Raw genomic sequence first — 10,878 nt, 5'->3', positions numbered from 1 at the left:
CCGCACATGGAGGGGTCTGATTGTTCTGGCAGTATGTGTATAGTAGAGGATTGCAATTTGATCATCAACAGGAGAGGAGCTCAGCCCTGTGAAAGTTCTGTGCCCCAGTGTAGGGGAATGCCAGGGCCAGTAAGTGGGAGAGGGTGGGGTGGCAGGCATGGGGAGGCAACAGGGGTTTGTTTTTGTTTGTTTCTTTGTTTTTTGGAGGGGAAACTGGGAATGGAGAAATTTACATGTAAGTAAAGAAAATATCTAAGAAAAAAATAAAATAAAAAAAAATAAAATAAAAACAAACACATCATGAATTTTGCAAGCAAATGGATAAAGCTAGAAAATATCATCCTGAGTGAGGTAACCCAGACCCAAAAGGACATGAATGGTATGTACTCACTTTATAAGTGGATATTATCCATAAAGTACAGGAGAATAACCACACTACAATCTAAAGACCCAAAGAAGCCAAAATAAACAAGCAAACACACACACACACACACACACACACACACACACACACACATCAAATCAAGGAGGGCCCAAGAGAGGATGGTTGAATCTTTCTCAGAAGGGGAAATGAAATAAATATTGAAGGTGGCTGGAGAGAGGGACCTCGGTGGGAGAGGGGGTGGGGAGAGGAGCGGGGTAGAGCAAGGCAGGGATCAGGTATTGGGAGAACAGGGGAGAAAAAACAAAAATCATCCATGGGCAGGGGTTGGGGGCATCTAGGACATCCCAGAGACCTAGGATAGAGGAAGGCCCCAGGGTGTCTATAGGAACATCTCTAGCTGAGGGAGTGGGGAATATGGATCCTGAAGTGGCCACTTTCTGTAGTCAGGCAGAACTCCCAAGGGAGGGATAAGAACAGCAACCCACGTACAAAATCTTTGACCCAAAATGTGTCCTACCTACAAGATGTGCAGGGACAAAGATAGAGCAGAGAGGGACAGAATGGCCAGTCAATTACTGGCCCAAATTGAGACCCATCCCATGGGCAAAAACCAATCCCTGACACTATTAATGCAGACAGGAGCCTAACATAACTGTCCTCTGAAAGGTTCAACCCAGCAGCCAATGGAAACAGATGCAGAAATTCACATCCAAACATTAGATGGAGCTCAGGGACTCTTGTGTAAGAGTTGAGGGAAGGATTGAGGGACCAGAAGAGGACAGAGACTTCAAGGGAAGACCAACAGAGTCAACTAACCTGGACCCTTGGAGGCTCCCAGAGACTGAATCACCAACCAAAGCCTGGGCTGGACCTAGGACCCCTACACATGTGTAGCAGATGTACAGGTTGGTCTTCATGCTGGTCCCCCTACAACTGGAATGGGGGCTATCACTGTGTTACTTGCCTTTTGATCCCATTCCCCTAACTGGGCTGCTTTGTTTGGCCTTAATGGGAAAGGATATGCATAGTCCCGCAGTGGCTTGCTGTGTAGATGGGAGGATTGATACTCAAGGCAGTGCTCCCCCTTCTCAGAGGAGAAGGGGAAGCGAGAATGGGAGGAGGATTTGTGTGAGAGGTTACTGGGAGGAGTTGATACTGGGATGTAAAATGAATAAATAAATAAATTTAAAAAGCACAAATACCACACACACACACACACACACACACACACACACACACACGCCACATATAACAGAAAAAGAGAGGACTAGAAAAAAATATTCAAAGCAAGAGATGAACGAGTCAGAAATACAAAAAGACTATTTGACTCCTCCAAAAGATTATATAACTCCTCAACCAGTGAACTCAAAGATACCCAAACAGGTAAAATGCAGATGAATGTTATCAACATGAAAGAGAAACTTGGCAAAATGGATGAGGAAAAGCATCTGTATGGATAGAAACCCAGCAGAAAACACTTCAGCAAGGAAACTGGGATTTTATAAAAAGTAATAGAAATGTGGATATGGAAAACATGAAAGTTCAAATGTGAAACTCAGGGGAAAGTAACACTTGCCAATGACAGGACTTGACAGAGGAGAGAGCATCAAACCAGAGGAGAGGGTAACAAAGAGGACAAAATACTTCACTCACATATCAGTGAGGAAAAAATATAACACAGAAAAATACTAATCTCAATAAATGGGTTAGAGGAGCATTTGCTAACGTTTAACACACATTCATGATTTTAAACCGAAACTGTGAAAAGAAATCTCAAGAAACGGAGAAGAGGAATTCCATTCCTCCAAAAATTTTCTCTAAGGCACAAACAGAAATGTCATGGTCAATGAGACAGGATTGAGAATACTTTCACTGAGCTGGGGAGGCAGAAGCTCCTGCTGTGCCCACTTCCATTGAGCATATTTTAAATCCTAACCAGTAGGAAAAAATAAAAGATTCCAAAGAAAGAAACCTATAAGCAGTTACATGAAAAAAGAGAGCTAATGAAAGAGTAAGCGGCTGCAAATGTTTATGTCATTGAAAGTAAACATAATATCACTGTGAACAAGATCAGCAACGACAAATTTTATTTGCATTGTACAAAAATAGCTTAGCACTAAATTTTGTTTAGCATTAAATTTTGTTTTGTAAATAGAAGGAAAAATAGCATTTATTTGGCATCATAAAACTGAAATACACAAGGACAAATAAATGTGTGACCTGTGCATCACGGAATTTAAGACATCGCTCAGAGTGGAAGGCCTGAACAGATAGACATCCTATGTTCCTGTGTTGGGAGACTCAATAACATAGATATGTCAATGCCCTCCAAATTGACCTACAGATTTAATTCAATTTTGACTAAATTTCCAGTAGATGTTCTTCTGAGGACTGACTAACTTCTAAAACATATGTGCAACCACTTACTCATGAGGAAGAGCACAGCAAGCACTACTCCTGCTGTTCTAGGCACTAATTTTTTAAGATGAGCTTTAATAGGTGAAACAGAATAGTATGGTTATAAAAGCAGAAAATATGCCAGTAAAATAGTCCACAGCAAACACATATACACAGACACTTGACTTATGTCAAAGGGGACAGGTGAAATGGATTCTTTTCAATAAACTGTATCTCTTTTTAGCTATATGTATATTTGTACAGGAAAAAAAAGAGATCATTCCACTTCCTCCTCACATCAAATACACACAGTATAAAAGCTGTATTGAGCATCCTAGCCGACTTTACAAGCATCTTTTGTATAAAGTCTTGCTGAAGTGGAAAGTTCTAGTTCTTTGGAAGTTAATTCTGTCAAATGATGTTTTTCTCGGGCATACAGGTGAAAGGATGTCTTGATATAGCAAAATAAGTGAAAGACTGGTTTCCTGAAGCAGACACTGGTGAAAGGTGTTTGGATAGAGCAAACATGTGAAAGGACTGTTGATGAAGGTATATAAATATGACCCCACAGGCAGTGGGAGGTGAACACTGAGCCTTGGTTTGGTTTCCTCCACCTCACTATTCTTCACTAAAGACACACATGCATTGATTCACCTTACATAGCGTTGTTGAGCTCGACTTGTGATAATACTGCCATTGAGAGAAATTCACACAAGAACTGCTCTCAAGGTTCCTATGGCAGCTTACCACTTCTGCAGCCTCACCTCAGGCTGGTTAGTGAGTCTGGATATTTCTTCAGGATTGAAGTATAGCTACTGATTCGTGCCTGGTGTCTGCTTGCTTAAAGGACTGCTCTGCAGCTGCTGAGTCATATTTGATCTTCTTGTAGAGTCCCTATCCCCTCCAGGTTCCTCAATCCTTCCCCTAATTCTTCCATAAGAGTTCCTGATCTCCATCTAGATATAGTGTGTTAAAAGCAAGAACGTTTGTTCATTTAAAGATATAACATAGAGAGTGAAAAGTGAAGCAACAGGCTGTGAGGAGGTATCTGTAATATGCAAACTATAACAAGAAGACTCTCATGGAGGGGGGGCTGAGGATGTGGTTGGGCTCTTCTGCAAAGAAAAATCAAAAGTCTGACTCAGGATGTGCAAAGACAAGGCACACTGCAGCAAGGGAAACACAGACAGCCTCACCGGAAATTAAACCACAGATTCATGGACATACCTCAAAAAGAATACATAAAAGACAGTACATGTGTGAAAATATTTCCATTTTAATAGTCTCTAGGAAAATGTAATTAAACCTATAGAATAAGGTTAAATATACACCTACCAGAAGGCCTAAAATTAAGTAGACTGTCATTGACAAAAATGTGACAAAATAATGTGGGAGAGCTGGAATATGAATTAGAAAAAAACAGCTGAAAACTGCCATCATCAACAAATGACACATGCTCACCTACTCTGTACACCAGAGATTCATCCCTAGGTGCATGTGTGAACCAAGAGACTCAGTGGCCTTGTACACAGTAGTTCAAAGAATGACACTAATCTGGAAACCAGATAGGATATAGAGTGGTGTGAAAGAGTATAAAGGTTCAGTGAGGGGAAGAGGGATTCCTTTCAGTGTTTCATCGCACAATGTGGTGTCTACAGGGAATGATAATAACAATGTGCTGTGCACCTCCAAACAGCTGAAGGGTAGAGTTAATGTTTCTACCACAAAGAAATAATAGATCTTTGGGGCAGTGCTTATGATAACTAGCCTGAATTGATCTTTCCATAATATATCCATATACTGAGACAATCAATATATTTTATACATAGCTACACAGAGCCATTTGTCCATTAAAAACTGGAAATCTTGAAGTGTGCATTCCATGGACATGGAGACTGCATGTGGCTGCTTGTATTGTGTTAATTTGGGTTCCCAAAATTGTTTGCATGAGAATCTCCACATAAGACACCGAAGGACCCTGGCTCCAGTTGGTTCTGATTGGTAAATAAAGTTGCCAGCAGCCAATGGCTACACAGAGTAGACAGAGGCAGGACTTTTAGGGTTCCTGGGTGAGAGACCAAGGGAGAGAGGAAGGAGGAGATCTACTGTGCCAAGAGAGGGGGAGGAGAAGAGACACCATGCCTGGGAAGGTGTGGAACAGAGAGCATATACCATGTAGGAGCTGGGGGAGAGCAGCCCCAATGGGGTTGCCCAACTGAGTCCAGGGCAGCAAAGATGGAATATAAATTTTAGTAAGTAATAACTTGGGAATAATAACTTGCAGTGGATTGACCATGTGGAGGTTGGGAAGTGGCCCAGCCATTGAGCTGCTTTAGGCGTATCAAAATATAAAGGCTGTGTGCATGTGTGTGTGTGTGTGTGTGTGTAAGTGTTTGCGCATGCATGCGCACACGTGAGCACGTGTATGCATCTTTCATTTGGGGATCTAGAAGGTTGGGTGAGAGAAGTTTGAGCCAGAACAGCTGAGTTGAACCAGCCAGCCAGAGATCAGAAAGAACTAGGAAGGGGTGCGCTTATTTACCAGCAAGTCTCAGAGACTGAAGACATTCAAGGTCTAGAAAAGATTGTATGGAGGCTAGAAGCTTCCATGTGTGCATGTGTGCATATGTAGTATGCAAGCATGTATGCATAGAGATCAGAGGTAGATGTCAAGTGTCTTCCTCCATTTCTGCCTTATTTGTGGCAGGGTCTCTCACTGAATCTGTAGCTTGAGACTGGCTGATCATCTTCCTGTCTCTACCTCCCAGTGCTGGGGTTACAAATATCTACTGACACATCCAGATTTTATATGGATGCTGTGGATCAAACTTGTTCTTACATAGCAAGCACTTCACAAACTGAGTCATGTCTCCAGTGCCCTAAATGACCATATTCTAAGTAAGGCGGTGGTAGTTAAGGTATCAATATGAATTTTGAGGACTACAATTCAGATAATGAGAGTTTGACTTTCCCCCTTTAAGCTCTATGACTGGGCTGCATAACTTAACTTTTCTGTTGAACAAGAAACTCATAAGGCTTCTGTTGCTGACAGTAAAGAGCTTGTGTGATTGCTATCCTGTGATAATCCCCTTCTGTTCTAGAACACCCAGGAATAAATGATCAAACAGTGGAAGACAGACTTTCATCAAATTTTATATTTTCCATGAATCATGAAATTCAGAGTTCAGAGAAGCCTGAGACTTCATTGGTCACATGAAAGGGGGCTGCTGAACTTAAAAGAATGGAAAGGAAAATTGAGAGAAAAAGAAATGGAGAACTGAAATAAAACCACTTATATTTAGAAATTACTTTATAATCAAATAGAATCTCACTGAATCCTCACAGCTCCATTTAGTGGGTATTATTATGATTATTATTAATATAGCCATTTTACTGATGAGGAGGTTAAGGACCTGAGTGTGAAGCTAGCCTTTGTTATTTTAGCCTAGCTCTTAGAACTCACACAGGCTAACTCTATCTGGAGCAGCATTCTTAAGATGCATCGGCCTCTCCAGCCTCTCCTGTCCTCCTGCTCAACAGTGCCTTGATATAGACTCAGAGAACACTGTGCTTGGTTAGTTGTATTTTTTTTTTTAAAGCCAATACTAGTATCCTTTTAACATTTCTGGTGATGTGGTTTTAGAGAACAATTAATGTCTACTGAAGACACACTGTGATGGTCACTATTGTCATCTTGACAGGATAAGGAATTACCTAGGGAACAAGTCTCTAGACACACCTGGGAGGGATTGTCTGTATTAGGTTAGCCGCTGGGCTTTCCACTAAAGGACAGAAAAGGAGAGGTATAACCCCACAGTCTTGTATGTGCATATGTGTGCTGGTGCACCTGTGTGCATGTGCACATACATGTAGGGGTCAGAGGTTGATGTCAGGTATCTTTTGCTACTGCTCTCTAACTTATTTTTCAGGACAGGATCTCTCACTAAACCTGAAATGTGCCTATTTGACTGGCCTAGGTGGTCAATGCACTTCAGTGACCCTTCTGTCTGTCCTTACCTACTGTCCATCACTGGGATTACAGGCATGTGCCACCATACCTGGCTTTTTACATGGGTTCTAGAGGATCCAAACTCAGATCTTCATAGCTGCATGACAAGTACTTTACCTACATATCCAGTCTTCCCCTCCCATAGAGTTCATCTCTAATGACCTAAAGACTTCCTACTAACCCCCAACCCATTAGCACCTCTCACTCCTCAATAGCACCTTAGAAGCAAGCCTTTATTTTACCAGGACGCTGAATATCCAAAGTGCCACAGAACCATCAACCTGTGTACTTGAAACAAGTGGCTTGATGGCATGTAAGTTATGCCTCAATAAAGTTTATCTAAAAAGAAAGTTTACCAAACCCATTGGTAACCCCACACCAAGAAGAGCAACTTTAAATTTTTTATGTATTTTTGTGTTGACAGGGCATAACTACACATTCATATCCTCTCTCTCTCTCTCTCTCTCTCTCTCTCTCTCTTTCTCTCTCTCTCACTTTCTCTCTCTCCCCTCTGTCTCCTTGTTTCCCTGTCTCCCTCATTCCCTCCCTCCCTCCCAGCCCCACATCATGGAAACCTTTCCATGTCAATACATGGAATGCTGCATCAGCATCTTATATATTTGAGCTGAACAGCACCTGTGGTTGTCTGCATAAACCAGTCAACATTTCAACTTGGAAGGTGGAGGATCCCGACCCACCAAAATTTTATATAAGTATTGTGTCATTGCAATGTGGTTTATTGCCCCAATTTTGTTGAAAAAAAATTCAGGTGATGTCAGTTTTTTACTGTTCTGAGTACCACTACAAACATCCTCACACCACCCACCTCTTCATTTACACCCTCAGTCACTGCCATATTCCAGGAAAATTCCTGAGTCACAGCAGCTCTCGTGTTTATAAAAGATTTGAGGTATCTCTAAAAGTTACCTATGCCAATTTGCACATGTCCATCCCTCTTGTTTTGACTACAGTCCATTTAGATGCCCTGGTGCACCATACAGACAAGCACAGGGCATGCTGATGCCTGGTGGATATGAAACCTTTACATCCTTTGAAGTCATTGAAATTCTACAACACCAGAATCTGAGCTCTTAAAATCACCAAGATTCAAGGCCCATAAGTTATCTGAAAACACTCCTAGCAGTCCACAAGGAGCCCAAATTCAGGACAGGATCACCTCCTGACTTGCTAAAGGAGCACTATACTGAGGGCCCCCCAAAAACCCAGTATATTTCCTTCCAAGTTCAGGTGCGTTCTACCTCTTACATGCACAATCTCTTCTGGACCAAACCTAGTTAAAGAGGAGCTTCTCCCTGGTTGGTGTCAGGGAGGGTTGGACATGCTTTGTGGTATCGAACTTGCTGCTTGTCAGAAGGATTCTAGCTCGTCCCTCCCCCTCGCCACCCCGTCCCCTTTCCCATCCTTGACTCTGCTGCATATCTTGCCTTAGGATAGGGGTTAACTTCTTCTAGACAAAAGGTCAACAGAAAAGCGGAAGTAGTAATTGCATGTATTTCATAGCCTTCTGTGAGGATGATATCAAACAATGCAACCGAATTCACTGGTACCAACCCTGGTCAGGAGATAGGATCCTGTCTGATTCCTCTTATACTTGGCTTCAGGCAGCAGAAGCTTCGAGACAGTTTCTGTCCCATCTACACTGGGGTCTATACAAAGGGCCAGCTTCCACTTTCATTTCACGGCTGCCTAATGACACCAATACGCTGAGGACACACAATCCCGTCCTTAGGCATGTCTACCCACTCCTCCTGCCACCAGGACCACGCGTGACAAATATAGCAGAAATTACAGGCATCTGATTTAAGGCTGTGTGTGTACATTACTCTCGAGCCAAGCCCCAAACCCTAGTTCTGTTACTGAATCAAAGGACCATCTTTGCTTTGGTCTCCAGGCCCAGAGTAAGCAGCAATTTGAAAGGCAGCCCTCTTTTATTTTTAGCCTTAAAAAAACCACCAAAGCCAACAGAGCAGTGCTCACCCAAGCATCTCTCACAAAGCTTTTGCTTGACTTGGGTTGAGAAAATGACAGGGTGAGTTCTGCACCAAGAAGGGTGGGAGGGGGGATAAATGGGAGAGAAGGAGAGAAAAACCCCCAACACACACACACAAACACACACACACACACACACACACACACACACACACACACACACACACACACACGGCCAAGCTCGAGTCCTCCCCTAGGCCTGGGTGGACCCTGCCTGGGTAATCATTCCCTGCTATATTTAAAAACCACAACGTGTTTGGAGGGGACTTAATTTCGGGATCGGGGGCGGCGGCATCTCCCGAGGACGAGAGGAAAGCCTATGCCTAGCTTCTTGCCTGCTGCCGGGACTTCAGGACTACCAACTCCGAGCGAATCCAGGTCAGGACGAAGAATCGCCTCCTTGCAGCTGCCGCCAGCTCTGATGCTCTAGGCTCCAGGCTCAACGATTGGGTTGGTGGCTTCCGGGTAGGGCTTGCATACGCATTCGATCTCCTGGGACTCTCTGCATGCTAGGTCTGTGCTTGGTGTCCCAGGGCCGCAGAGAAGCGCTGTGGAAAACTCCCCTCCGCGCGCGAGGCTAAATAAGCGCGGCTTGTCATTCGGTGTAGCTGTCTCCCAGCTGATAGGGTGACGTCGAGTTCGGAGGCTTGGAGATTGGCTTTTTGATTTGGCTCCTTACGGAGGCTTAATGGGCAAAGCTCTAGGCTCGCCCAGAAACCAGCCGCTACGCTCGTCCCCTCTGCGCGCGGCGAGGCCCAGACGTCTCCAGTGGTGACAGCGGGCAAGGCTGAGCCGCGCGCTCCCAGCCCGGGAAAAGCCCGGGCGATCCGGCAGCCAGCCCCCGCCGGGGTCCCTCGGAGCCGCCAGGGCGCGCCGCGCTGCTCTCCGTCCCACCCCTCCCGCAGGGATCCCCAGGCGACGGCGGCCGGGCCTCGGCCACTCGGGCAGTCTCTGCTCCTTGGCTGGACGCCGCCGAGGGTCTGTACAACGCGCCCTGCGCCCTGGCCCCAGTGATCGAGCTCCAGATGCGCTGTCTGGTAGCCCCCTGACAGCTGCTAGCCCACGAGCTCCGGCCGGCAGCCGCGGCGAACTGTCATGCCCTGGACGCCGCTGCAGCCCGCCCGCAGCCCGCGGGGGCGATGAGCCGCTGCGGCCCGTGAGGAGCCGGGCGGCGCGGGCATCGTGCACCTTCCTAGCCCGCCTCACTTGCCCATCGAGCTCTGGAGGCTAAGGGGAATCGGTGAGTAATGGGATGAGCCCCCATTGCCTATCCCTGAAGGGCGGCAGAGGCAAGGGACGCCTGCCGAGATCCCGAGCCTGGTATGCTCCGGAGAGGGTCCCTGGTGGAGAAAAATCATGATAAGTTATTTCTCAAGATCATTCGCATGCGGTGCCTTGCAGCGGGTTTAGTGCCAGAAAAAGTGGGGGAGGGTGCCCGGGAAAGTATATGTTGTATATGCGGTGCTGTGGGGAGAATCTGGGAGGGTGTCTAAGCTAGGGTGCTGGGGGTGCCGCGAGAGATGCCTGTGAGCCATAGTACTGGAAACGTGTGTACAGTCCTGCTTTGGGTTTGATGACTTAGTGACGGGGTAGCTCAAAGAGGAGTGACGGGGTAGCTCAAAGAGGAAGCTGCATGGCCGTGTGTGTGTGTGTGTGTGTGTGTGTGTGTGTGTGTGTGTGTGTACATGAGTGTCTCTCGGGTGTCAGGGCGTGTGAGCTCCTGGGGTTGAGTGCCCACCGGGTTCTGGGGCTAGGAGGGGGACCACGTTATTCCCTAGGCACGCGCGCGCATGCGCGCATCACACACACACACACACACACACACACACACACACTCTCATGCGCACGCACAAACACGCACGCGCGCACCCCAATCTTGGGACTCCATTGCCGCTGGCCCATAACCTCAGCCCCATTGCACCCCCTTCCCTCCAGTCCGGGAGGGCTCTTGGCCAAGAGGTACCCGGTGGTCTGAGAGATCCAGGGCTTCATGGAGAGCTGTGAAAGTATATAACTATGCTCCTCTCCTTTCTTCAACTCCCTTTCTCCCTCCCTTTCTCCCTCCCTTTCTCCCTCC

At 45.8% G+C, this 10,878-nt stretch overlaps 1 protein-coding gene across 5 annotated transcripts in view; it reads left to right on the top strand.

Moving 5' to 3' along the window:
* Slc8a3 (solute carrier family 8 member A3) overlaps positions 1 to 10,878 on the top strand; it is a 217,254-nt gene that overhangs the window by 69,535 nt on the left and 136,841 nt on the right. The window contains exon 1 of one of the 5 annotated variants that reach the window (XM_031356008.1): positions 9,346 to 10,041. The exons of 3 other annotated variants lie outside the window; for them this stretch is intronic. The gene's annotated coding sequence lies outside the window, so the exon portion shown is untranslated. Of the gene's footprint in view, positions 1 to 9,345; positions 10,042 to 10,878 lie in introns of those variants that run through there. One more of the 5 variants, XM_031356003.1, reaches the window with a different exon arrangement.

Source organism: Mastomys coucha, unplaced genomic scaffold, assembly GCF_008632895.1.
Source record: "Mastomys coucha isolate ucsf_1 unplaced genomic scaffold, UCSF_Mcou_1 pScaffold6, whole genome shotgun sequence".
Classification (NCBI taxonomy): Eukaryota; Metazoa; Chordata; class Mammalia; order Rodentia; family Muridae; genus Mastomys; species Mastomys coucha.
The sequence above is the reverse complement of the archived record's forward strand: the minus strand, read 5'-3'. Positions and strand labels throughout refer to the sequence as shown.